The following is a 13579-nucleotide window of genomic DNA, read 5'->3' as shown; positions in this document are numbered from 1 at the left end:
AGAGTCAGAGGATGGGGAGGAGAGTCATGCAAAGCTGTCCTCTGGACAAGACGTGGTTGTTACAGCCATGAGCTCACAGCAGCGTGTTACCTGCCCAACTTCAGCATGGGTGGGGTAGAGGACGCTGAGGACCCAGCCCCACTGAGGTGCTCTTGGGAGTGGATGGTTTGTGAGGACGGAGAATCATTCTCTTTTGAGGATGATTGGCCATGGTAAGATTCTCATGCTCCCATGGATGTCCAACACCCACTAGAAAATTTAAAAGGAAAAATTATAAAGACATAAAATTGGCTGGGGAAACATGGAAAGATTTGGAAGGAGAAAATGAGGAATCTATATGATCAGATTCCATTGTATACCTGAATGAAATTTTCAGGAACAAAGAAAAACTCTTTGATGGTCTTCCTTAATATATGAATTGCCCCCAAACATAGCCCTCTTAGTAGATTCTGTGTCCTCTACAGAATTTCCCTATAAATATGTGCATTGATTTTATATATATGCAAAACAGAAACAATTGGTGCTTTAGAACTTTACAGGTACATACAATAATCCCAGCACTCAAAAGCCTGATGCAGGAGGATTAGAACATAGAAGCCAGGCAGTATTACCCAGAAAGATTGAACCCAGGTTGAGGGCGGGGCTACAGCTACAGCTGAGGAAGAACATTTGTCCAGCATGCCTGGGGCCAGGTTCAGTCCCCAGAACTGCCTAGGAACGGAGCTGTCAATCAGGGTCATAACTGTGCATGCACATAGATACATACATGCACATAGATACGTACATGCAGATGTGGGAGGAGGGGTCTCGGAGGACAACGTGGAGGAATTGGCTCTCCCCTTCTGCTGGCTGTGTGCGATTCTGGGTATCAAACGCACGCTGTTAGGCTTGGCGGTCAGCATCCTCACCCTCTGAGCCATCTTGTTGCTATCACAGATGGTAAGTTTGAGCCCCACTAGTGTGTACGTGTTTGAATCTGTGAGTGGATGATGACGCCTGCCTGTCTTCAGTCCTTCAGACATGGAGTGAAGCGTCACCAGCTGCCTCATCCACATACGTATCATGTGATGAAGCATGTTGGGCAAAGGAAAGTTGGAAAAGCATGCACAAGCAAGAGAGGAGTTTAAAAATAATCACTAAAAATGACCTTGCTTTAATCTCTGCAGATTGTTTGAAGTGTGCTACTAACTTCTCCATCTCAGGATATCTGAGGCCTATCGCCCTGTCCTCAGGATTCTGACTGACTTAAAATCTTTGCGGAACTGGAGGTTGGATCCATGGATTCATGCATGCCAGCGTTCTACCACTGAGCTACACCAACATTTATTTCTTCAGTTTCTTAGTTATTTAGTTATTTATTTAAACACAGGGCTAGCCTGAAACTAGCCACAAGGCAGGACTCCGACTCTGCTGGGATTACAGGCATACACTGTCATGGTTAGCTTACACAATTAACTTAATCAATAGATTAAAGGACTTTAAAAAAACACATTGCTTTAATGTACTTTATCCTAAACTGCCTACATAGTCAAAATGACTCTTCCCAGACAGCTTTGCTCTGTGATAGCATCATCAGTTTGATTCCTGTTCTACTGTTGTGCAGCTGCTTCCTCAGAGTCTAAACGCTCCCTCCCAGAAAACTGGGGAAGGCGGTGTTCTCATGAGACTCCAACACCAAACTTAGAAGACTCAGGAAGTTCATAAAGTTGTAAGACTCACTAGATTCGACCTTGAGGTTATATAAACAGGAAGCATGGCTGGGGAGTAGAGACTCTTCCACCGATCTGCAGCAACTGACGAGAGAGATCCAAGGGTGTAGCTTTTGTGCTGGGCAGGCTCTTGTTGATGTGACTGCTTTAACGCACACATGCTCCCATGGGTAGCACCAGTAACATGCTGGCTCATTAAGATAGACGTGGGTGGCATCATTTCTCTGGTCTGTTTACAGTGCCCTATCTAGGGTGGATAGACATTTCCTGGAGTCTTTCCAGGCAAAGTCACATGAAATCTGCTTACGAGATTTGCTCGAGAGCCATTTCCTTTATCCCATCCCTCCCTTTGACCACACGATATAGCCGATATTTTTTTTAAGCTAATTTAACTTTTAACGCACATAATCAAGGCAGCTTCTGAATGCTGGGTACTTCCCTGGATACAGCTGGGGACCACTGATGCCCCTCTCACTTTCCTCTGGCAAGGGCTTCTGACATCTGAAGCATTACAAAGGTTTCAACCCACGAAATAATGAGATCGGAAACAAGTCAGGGGTCAAAGGCAGACTCCAGTGCAGCCTTGTTTAAAACGGGAGACTCTGCTTCCAGACGGGTCTCTCATAATATTCATGGTGAAAGGATCCAGGGGTATTGAGTTAGCTTACAAAAACATGGGAAGTCTTCCAGTTAGCTTCAGAGAAGGCCATTTTTTCCCGCTCTGGGCCTATATGGATAAAACACAAGGGATAGGTTATTTCAAAGAGGGCTTGTGGGCTGGGGAATCAAAGTGTTTTCAGGCTGTGACCAAAGATGGACACATCCCACAAGAGCGTAGTCAATAGTAGAGTTTTTCTGAGACAATGTAAAACTGGTAAATATGTTCATTTCAATCTTTAAGAACTAAAATGCCCTAGAAAATCTGGAAGGTAGGAGAAAGGAAGTGACTAAAGCACCGGAGACTGGAGCAGGAGGTGGGAGGGGATGACTGAAAATGACTGAACGACTGTTCCATTTCTCTTGAGTTCATCAGTTAATGACCACCCCCTTCTATTCTGTAAAGAATAAAGTAAGCTAGCACTAAAGTAAATATGAACATGAGGGGGAGATGTTGGAAGGCCTGGATTTGAAGATCACCTTGACTGGCCCGCCAACTGCATTTTGGCTCTGAGAGAACCCTGGTGTGGCTGACAGCATCCAAATAAAAATGGTTTCTAGACCACAGGCATGTCCCATGCTAAGAGTGGACGGGCTAGCTATAACAGCATTTCTAGTGCCAAGAGGCCCGGAGCCCACGCAGTGTCAACGGAAGAAGGACCTTCAAGTAAGTGAACTGTCGGTGACGGTACCTGCTGGGCTCTCCCATGACTGCCACACCTAAGCACGGGGAACAGAGAGCTGCACCTAACTTAACAGGTAACCCCAATGCTAAGTGGCAGGCATGAGGCGTGAATGGAGGTGAGACTCACAGTTCCTGTGAGCTTTTGAGGGTGAGTTTTATAGTGTCCTGTGGGGAAGCTCCTGAAGGGCCAGCCCAGGGGCCACTTAAGAAACAAGACCAGGATGCTTCTCCAAGTAAGGTTTGGAACTCAAGCCACGGGGGGAGTTGAGGGAGACACGGATGTCTCATGATACATGGAACCTCAGCTGCTTGTCAGTGGTCATTCTAGGTGCCAGAGATGCAGTGATTATCAAATTCCCGTCCTCACTGAAGGAAGTCAGGAACCCTACAGGAGAATATGGGAAACTAGGGAAGGAAGCAAGACCCCCAAGGTCAGTGAGCAGTCCATGTTTAAAGGAGAAAGAGCGTATGGTCAATGTGGCGATCATGACTAACTTGAGATTGCCCTGAAACAGGATTTTTTTCAAAAAAGACTTTCCACAAATAGTGAGGGTTTTTTTCTGCTAGGTCAGTCAGCTCTACGTTTTCTGGACCTTACATCCAGACAACCCTACATGTGCAGAGGGAAAGCTTTGGCTCTTTCTCTTCGGAATGAAGGGTCTAGACAAATAGAGGACCGAACCCTGCAAACACCTCGACAGGATGCATCAAGCTGAGCTATAAAATTATTCCTTGTGGGGCCAGAAACAAGGCTCACTAGGGAGAGGGGCTTCATGCAGTCCCCACAGCCTGAGTTGGATCCCTGGATCCTACAAGGCACGGGGAGAATCCAGACATTTCCTATGATCTCTGCACATGTTCACGTGAGTGGGAACATGCATAGAATTCATTCTTAAAAATCTATCCCTAGGTACACTACTTCAACAACCCATAGCACTCTAAGAACACACAGACCCAGCTATAGCTGAGTCTATGCTAAGCTATCCGTTTACCTCATTCACTTATTGTTACAAAGATTGCCTGAGATGTTGGCTACAAATGACTTGATAACCTTTAAGGACAAATACAACAAATTCTCCTGACTTACAAAACATCAGTGACTGTCGAAGGTGGTATGTCCTCACTGAAATAATGATGTTATAACATTTGATTCTTGGGTAATTTGCTTATTTGCTCATTTATTCATTAATTTATTTTTGAAACAGAATAGACCCAAACATCTCTGACCTTGCTCTATAGCCTAAGATGACCTTGAACCTCCGGTCCTTCTGCCTCCATCTGGGATCCCAGGTCTGTGCTAGCATGTCCAGTGCTGGGTGTAGAGCGATATACCCATGTGAGCATGTGCCCAGAGCTTTGTGCATGTGAGCACGTGAGCACCCAACCCAGTGAGCTCCACCCTGCCAGAGCCACCACCTTCAATGAGAGTGGAAAAGATTTGGCTGGACAAGCGCTTGCTGTCACTTGGCGTAGTGCACAAACAGCAAAGCAGCATTAAACCACAGAGAAGGTTCTGGGCCTGTGAAATGTACCACACATTTAAGAGAAGGGAAACATCACCATCAAAAGTGAAAATGACCCAGAGAATCAAAAGCAAGAGAAACATTAGAAATCAAGGCACCAAGACAAGATCTACCAGTCGCTCCTCCATGTACAAATGCATAAAACCAGCTGACGGGAAGTCCGCACAGAGGCTTCATAAGATTCAGAGCCCTTTAAAGTTGAATTTCCTTCAGTGGGCCAGGATCTGCATCAGAGTTCATCATCATTCGGCGCCACGGTTTGCAGAGGAGAAAGCTCCCCTAAGGCACTGTCAGAACTGCTAGCCTTGGCCTTACTGCAAATGGAATCTTCGAAATGAGCCTATGGTTATGCGGCTCCCAATCATGCAGGAGCTTTTGAAAACGGTTCACCCTGTCTTTCTTCTAAGCGCCCATACCTCAGCAGAGCCCTAGACACTGAGAGGGAATTAATGCCTATGAAATTAACATTTAAGTAAACAAGGTGGTCTTTTAAGATACAATGTTTCTGTCTTAAGTGACAGATGAAAGCTTTTTCCCCCTTCTTTTTAATTTTGCTACTTTGCAAAAAAGAAAACTTTCTTTCTCCAGGGTCCACTTTCATGTCAGACTGATCCATGCAATTGTCTATGCTTCTGGCAAGTGGGAGGAAAGGGGAGAGTTCAGCGGAACGAATTCAGTGACCCATGGCCCTGCTCACAGGGACAGTGGTACCTTGCCTGACCAAGTCCCAGGGAAGCTAACACACCACAGATGCCAGACCTTAGCCACCAGCTCGGGGCAAAGTGCAAGAGGATTTGAGCATTAGGAATCTGGAAGTAAGAAGTGAATTTTTAGAAAATATCTTTAACTTTATTTTATCTATCTTGAGAGCAACATGGTCAATAAAAGTAATAACAAGAAATGAACATTTGAGGTTAAAGAGATGGGTCACTGAAGTTCCCAGCGTCCACATCAGGTGACTCAGAAATGGTTGTTAATTCTCTCTCCAAAGGATCTGACACCCCCTTCTGTCTGGCCTCCCCAGCACCCAGCCGACCACCATCATACACACATACACATACATAAAATAAAACTTTAAGAAACTAAGACTTAGAACCCTTGTAAGAATGTATTTCGTCTGCTAAGCCTTGATTATCTCTTTTAATCTTCATGGTTATCTCTATATTATCAACAAGAAATCTGGAGTACAGACTGGGCAATGAACTGTTTCAAGATTACCTACCTAATGTCCTCCATATAGAAATGCTAGAAATGCCAAAATTATGTTAAGTCCCAGGTGGTCTGCATTGACAGCCAAAATAGCCAAGGACTAAAGAGATGGCTCAGTGGCCAAGAGTGCTTGCTGCTCTTGCAGAGTTCCTGGGTTCATTTCCAGTAACTCACATGAGCAGATCATAGGCACCTGTTATCTTCAGCTCCTGGGAACACAGCGCCCTCTTCTGCCTTCCACAGGCACCGCACTCACATGTGCATACAATCACACAGACAATCACATAATTAAAAGTAAAATAAATCCATCATGGCCTTGACCTCTTTGCTCATATTCTCATTCCTCCCACTCTTCAACTGGACTTTGGGAACTCAGTCCAGTGCTCTGATGGGGGTCTCTGCCTCTGTTTCCATCAGTTGCTGGATGAAGGTTCTGTGGTGATATTTAAGATAGTCATTAGTCTGACTACAGGGCAAGTCAAGATTGGGCCCCCTCCCCTCTATTGCTTTGGGTCTTAGCTGGAGTCAGCCTTGTGGATTCCTGGGAATTTCTCTAGAGCCAGGTTTCTGCTAACCCTATAATGGCTCTCCATCAAGATATTTCTTTCTGGGCTGGAGAGATGGCTCAGAGGTTAAGAGCATTACCTGCTCTTCCAAAGGTCCTGAGTTCAATTCCCAGCAACCACATGGTGGCTCACAGCCATCTGCAGGCATACACACAGACAGAATATTGTATACATAATAAATAAATAAATAAATAGATAGATAGATAGATGATAGATAGATAGATAGATAGATAGATAGATAAATAAAAATATTTCTTTCCTTTCTCTCTCTCTGTCCTTTCTCCATCTCAATTATCCCAGTCTCTCAAGTTCTCCTCAACCCTCCTCTTCCTCTCCCAACTTTCCTTCTCCCCCAATCCCCATGCTTCCAATTTTGGCAGGCGATCTTGTATGTTTCTAATTTTCCAGATGGACCTATATATGTTTTTCTTTGGGTTCACCTTATTACTTAGCTTCTCTAGGATCATGAACTATAGGCTTAATGTCCTTTGTTTATAGCTAGGATTCACTTTTGAATGAGACCATGAAGGGTTCACATACTGAAACAGTCTACCTGAGCTAATGGAAGCTCACCAACTCCAGCCGGACTGGGAAGGAACAAGCATAGGATCAAATTAGTCCCTCTGAATGTGGTTGACAGTTGCATCGCTGGGGCAGACTGAGGGGCCACTGGCAATGGCACCAGGATTTATCCCTACCTCATGTACTGGATTTTTGGGAACCTATTTTCTTTGAATGTATACCTTCCTCAGCCTAAATATAGTAGGAAGGGCCTTGGACCATTCCACAAAGCAATATGCCCTACCCTCTCTGAGGATTGGAGGGGATGAGGTGGAAGGGTGTGTGGAGGGAACGGGAGGAGGAGAGGGAGTGGGAACTTGGATTGGTATTTTTTTAAAAAAATCTAATAAATTTTAAAAAGTAAAATAAATCTTTACAGAAATCAAACATCATGTCAGCAAAAGTTTATATAATTGTAATATTGTTTCAAATTTGCAAGAAAGGAAGAAATCCACAATATTAAATATAATAAAAAATACTAAAAGTTGAGATGGATTTCAGCTTCTGTTGATGCTGAAAAAGCTAAGAAGTAATCACTCCAATCTGCAAAGTCAGAAAAAGTTTCAACAAAAACAAAATTAAAAGAGAAACTTAGCTAAAAAGCAAGTGCCGTGGGTTTTCCCAGAGTGACGAGAAAAGTCTGGTCTCTAGGTAAGCCGTCATTCTTACGTCTGCATAGACGGGTACCCAGGTCTCTAGGTAAGCCGTCATTCTTACGTCTGCATAGACGGGCACCCAGAGGAACATCTGCTGACCACTTCCCTGAATCGGAGGACCCTGGACCTGGACATTTACAGAGCGGACTCACTGGTGACTAGTAAATTCCTGGAGGTACCGTAAGAACGGCCAGGGAAGGGATGAACTTTCCTCACCTTGGCAGACTTTCCACGAAGAGCCCCACCAGGCACTCACAGTGCACTGCCATTGCTCTGGCTCCAACAGGAGTGGTCTATAACCATTCAGGACAAAACAGTGCGCCCAGGCCTCCTCCATCATAGGAAAAGACTTCCCCAGAGCCTCACACCCACTGGGAGAAGGGTACCTTCCATTGCAGCGTTCTTACCTTTCTCCTGTTTCCTTAGTTGGTAAACCATAGTTAGCAGTCCTGGGCAAACAGACCTAGAGGCTCACAGACAGAGAAGGGAGCAAGGCTTGTGGGGGTGGGGAGAAGTTGCAACAGAGAAGACAAATTTGTGATATTTCAATCCTCAAATCTAGGGTGCATTGTATCTGGCGAATGGAACTATCTCCACACCCACACATTCTACCACCAATATAATAGGACGTCACTACAGAAACCTCAGATCATAACCAAAGAACTAAAAACACAGACCCTTGGAAGAACACCCAGGGAGGTCCAATTCTGGGAAGGAAATAAAATCAAGAACCATAAGTAATTTGAAGATTCTGGCAGCGTTGCTATGAGCAAACATAAGCCTAAATACAGATTCACCAGGTCTGACTTCAGTCCACGTGAGCAGTAACTTCCATGACTGCCCCCCGAGGAAGGTTAGTTAGTTTTCCGTCTCTACTTTCCCAAATAGACTTAAAACCTCTTTAGAAGTCAGAGAACTCCATGAGCATCCTCCATCGGCAGAAATGTGCTGAGTCTTATGACCTAGAGATAGCCAGGCACAGTATGGTGCAGATGAGGTGACTTTTGTTCTGGCATGCTTGCCTGCCTGCCTGTTTTTATATACTGCCGTGATGGAAGAGTGTTTATGTGTTACTTTCATTATTAATAAAGAAAACTGCCTTGGCCCTTTAAGAGACAGAAAATTAGGTAGGTGGAGCAGACAGAACAGAATTCTGGGAGAGTTGGGGAGACGCTTCAGGCAGTCGCCATAGTGAGTCTCCATGCTTCTCCTCTCCGAGATGGACGCAGGTTAAGATCTCTCCTGGTAAGCCACACCTCGTGGTGCTACACAGAGTACTAAATATGGGTTAAGGAAGATGTGAGAATTAGCCAATAAGAGGCTGAAACTATGGGCCAGGCAGTATTTAAAAGAATACAGTTTCTGTGTAATTATTTCGGGTGTAAAGCTATCCGGCAGCCGGGTGGCGGGACGCAGCCCCCCTGCTCCTTTCTACACTGCCGGCCCAGATCATGGGATCTTGCTGACACCCAAGACCACACTTCTGCCCATAAATCCTCTAGACAATTCCATCCTCTAGTACTCCAGCTCACTACTTCTCACTGGCCTTACTTTACTTCATGCCTGATTTCCTGACACCAAGACCAGGTCATGTACAATACTTTTCTATAAGAAACTCAACTGTTGACATCAAGAGTCAACACTAAAAGGATGCAAAAAGATAAACCAAGCTAAATGAGAAACTGGGATGATTACATCGATTTCAAACAAGTTCGGTCCCAGAAGAACCAAGGTTATTGGGAATCAAGAGGGACCACAAAATGAGGAAAGGACCCATTCTTCAGGAGGACACAAACATAAGGACATAAAACCTGGGAAGCAAAATATATGACACAAAAGCTGATAGAAGAGAAAAATAATCAAATTCAAACATAAGTCAGAAACTATTTGTTGTTTCATCTAAATTATATAATTTATGGATTATAATTTTATATATTTTTCCATTACCGTCAGAATCACATTCAGACAAATTCAAGATGATGGCTTGGGGCTTCACCATCCTGTGTCAACACCAGGCGTTTCATAGGCAGAAACTAAGCAAGGATATAAATGATCCCAATGGCAGTATTGGTCAACTTGACCTAATTAAATTTATAGAATAGTCCTTCCAAGGACATCAGATACAATCATCTTAAGTTCCTACATAACAGACACCAAGACAAGGCCCATTTCAAATCCAAAATACTCAACAAATGGAAAAGTCTAACAAATATGCAAAGTATTTCTTAGACAAAAATAAAAAAGTCCACATGAATATTACTGCTCAAATAACATTTATAGATACAAATAAAGACAAAGCACACACTTTTAAGACATGCATTGATCCAAGAAGACATTTAAAGGCCGTTAAAAACAGCTACAACTGACTGGAAATGATATAGCAACTTATTATAACCTAGTACCATGTCCTGACCAACTGAGCTAACCAGGCAGTTAGTTTGCTAAAATCTATACCTCATGGAAAAAGAAATGCTTGAGAGAAATTTACCAATTGAAAAACCAATAATTTAGCTTAGCTTAGAAAACTAGAAAGAGTGGAGAAAATTAAGCCTAAATCAATAAGTAAATAAGAGAAATAATATCATATGAGAAATTAGTGAAATTCAAAAATAGTCAAAGAGAAAATAAACAAAAACAAAAGCTGCCTGTTTATTATTGATCTGTTCTCTGGCCTAGCTTTCCAAGAATAATAAAAAAGACATTAATTATTAATTTCAGAAATGAACATGAGAAAACACTACCAATCTCATGAAACAAAAAAGACAAATAACATGAACCATTATGATCCATAAATTAGATAATTTGATGATACAAATCAAGTCTACAAAAAGCTCCCATGCCAAAATGCATCCAACAAGACAAAATAAACTTCAATAGACATGCCCACTAAGGAGACTGGATGGCTAGGCAGAAACCTTCCAAAGGGAAGCACCAAGCACAGATGGTTTCATTGAAGAATCCTACCAAGTATTCAAGAAAGGAATGCTACCATCTTCTCCACAGTCTACCCAAGGAATAGAAGCATAGGAAGACTCAGTGGTTCAGTGACTACCGCTCTTACAGAGGACCGGAGTTCAGTCCCCAGCACCCATGTTAAGTTCACAACCTCCTGTACCTCCAGTTCCGGGGAATCTGGTGCGTCTGGCTTCCGTTCTCCAAAGGTACCTGAATGTATGTGCGCGCACATACACACACATACACAAAATTAGCAATAAAACAAGAAAGCTGAAGCAGAATGGCCACTTCCCCGTGAATTCCATGGAGCCAGAATTACCCTCTTACTAAAACCAGGCAATAACATTATAGGAAACAAAAGCAAAAGGCCAGCACTTCCCGTGAACACTGATATAAATATCCTCAATTTAACTTCCTAGTGAGACAGAGAATAGAAGTTGCCTCCATGTGTGTAGCCAAGGAAGAAAGTCAGAATAAGAAGGAAAAGAAGCTGTTCTGATGAGAAATGTATCAGAAACTCACAAAGTGTGCAACAGATGCCTGAAAGTGGGAGGAAAACCACACCTCTCCCAGCTCAAGCCATGTGACTCGGAGGGAGGAGGAGAAAGAACCCTCATCCAGAAGCTCCCCTTTCCTCTCTGAGCTGTCCTGGGGATTAGACCACCAAAAGTACACCACTTACTTTATTTTGGTGACTCCAAAATAAAGCTGGACAAGATGCCCAAACCAGCAAATGTGCAAATCACAACACAAAAACGCAAGAAATATGAAAAGGTAAGACGCCAAAACTCCTCCAGAGATCATATCACCTACCAGAGAAAGAATTCAAATGTTTACTTTTAAAACTAGTTCATAAGCCCAAAGGGAATACAAACAAGCAAATGAATGAAGCCATGAGACCACCCTAGGACCCAGAGAAGCAAGCGGTAAGAAAGCTGTTCAACAATGTGGGGGGAAAGATCAACGAAAGGACAAACAAATCCATGGATGATTATTAATATTTGGAAAAACCAGAAGTGTTGAAAATTAATAAATAAAAATTAGAACAAAATATCACCAACAGACTAGTCCAAGGAGAAGAAAGAAAGTAACAGAGTCAGGGGATGAGATCAAGGAAATACTACATTAAAACATAAACCAGAAAAATATCTAAATATATGCTTTAGATATATTTATATCTAAGACCTCTGGAGAGAAAGAGAACAAACGTAAGAATCCATGAGTGGAAGAAGGAACTGAAATTAAAAAATAAAACAAAACAAAAAAACCTAAGAGCATGGAAGTCACCCAATGAAAAGACAGCAGGATGTTTTCTAAGTCTAGAAAAGAAATGGGCATCTCAGCACCAATGAAACTTACAACCCTAAACAGACACAACCAGAGAAGAATTCCCTCACACCCCATTACAGCCAAAGACCCAAATGACAAAATGAGGAAACAGTGTAACAATCAATCAAAGCCAAGAGAAGGAAATGCTAGCCCATACACAAAGGCACATCCAACCGCTGAACAGAAACCCTAAAAGCCAGGCAAGCACAGGATGATGCTTCAAACCCTGATAGTATAACTGCTGACTGAGCCAGATGGAGTGGTGTACACCTTCAATCCCAGCCATCTTGGGACAGAAGCAGGTGGTTCTCCGTGAGTCTGAAGATAGCCTGATCTACAAATATTGTTCTAGGCCTGCAAGGGCTACATAAGAGAGAGAGAAAGAGAGAGAGAGAGAGAGAGAGAGAGAGAGAGAGAGAGAGAGAGAGAGAGAGAGAGAGAGAGAGAGACTTTTTAAGGTAAGAATAAACTCAAACAATTCAGAACTACTGAATCAGCCTTACCAAAGACAGCTCAGAATCCTAAACACAGAGGGGAAAAGGACCATCAAATCAAAGCGGGGACTTGGCAGAATAAATTTCAAGAGAGGAGTAGATGAAGAAAGGAGAGGTAGGAAGGACTTCATCATGTTCATCTGAGTAAATCAGTAAATCCCTCATATGAACATGAGAGAAAGAGCAGAGCAGGCAATAATGGAACCAACTAGAAAAACAACCAAAAAAGTTACAGGAGCTAGCAAGCTTCTCTCAATAGTAACCCAAAATGCAGACAGTGGTAACTACTATTAAACGATGCAGACTGGACTGGATTTTAAAGAAAGAATCCAAATCCAACTATATCTTTATCTGTAAGCAGAGACTGCTCATTCATTTCCCAGCCGCCCAGACCCAAATAAATAATCACACAGAAACTATATTAATTCCAACTGTTTGGCCAATCATTCATGCACGTTTCTAGATAGTTCTTATATCTTAAATTAACTCATTTCTATTAATCTGTGTATCACCTTGAGGCTGTGACCTATTAATAAGGTTCCAGCCTGTGTGTGTCCTTCATCTTCAGCAGCTACTTGGCATCTCTCTGAGTCCACCTACTCTGGCTATATACCAGTCTGGCTATATTCTGCCCTGACATAGGCCAAAGTGGTTTCTTGATTAACCAATGGTGATAAAACATATTCATAACATACAGAGGGGGACCGCACATCACTTATCTCTGAGAAATACATCTCACAGGCAAAGATACCGATGCAGAGTGAAGGGGTCTACTTCAATCCACCAAGCAATTGCAAGTAGAGAACAAGTTAACACAGCTATTCTGATAGCAGACTACAATCAGCAACTATAAGATATGAAAAGGGCCACGGTGTTATTGAGTAATCTACTAAGAAGATATGACAACTGTAAATACATATTCACTGAACATTAAGGTTCCTAATTTTATGAAATAAATATCAAGGGACAAAAAAGATAGACAGGACTTGATACAGTAGTGATGACTTCCAGTTTCATCAACAGATGGGCCAACAGACTTAAAAATCAATGAAGGCACTTCAGAGTTTATCTGTTCCATAGGTCAAAGGGGCATAATAGACAATTATGGAACCTTCCATCCAAAGACTGTAGAATACACATCCATCCAAGACAGTAGCTCAAAGAACTTTCTCTAAAATAGAACAATTTTAGGCCATAAAGCAAGCCTTTAAAAACTTATTAAATTATAGTGAAAT

Source organism: Arvicola amphibius, chromosome 2 (assembly GCF_903992535.2).
Source record: "Arvicola amphibius chromosome 2, mArvAmp1.2, whole genome shotgun sequence".
Lineage (NCBI taxonomy): Eukaryota > Metazoa > Chordata > Mammalia > Rodentia > Cricetidae > Arvicola > Arvicola amphibius.
This window is presented reverse-complemented; position numbering follows the sequence as displayed.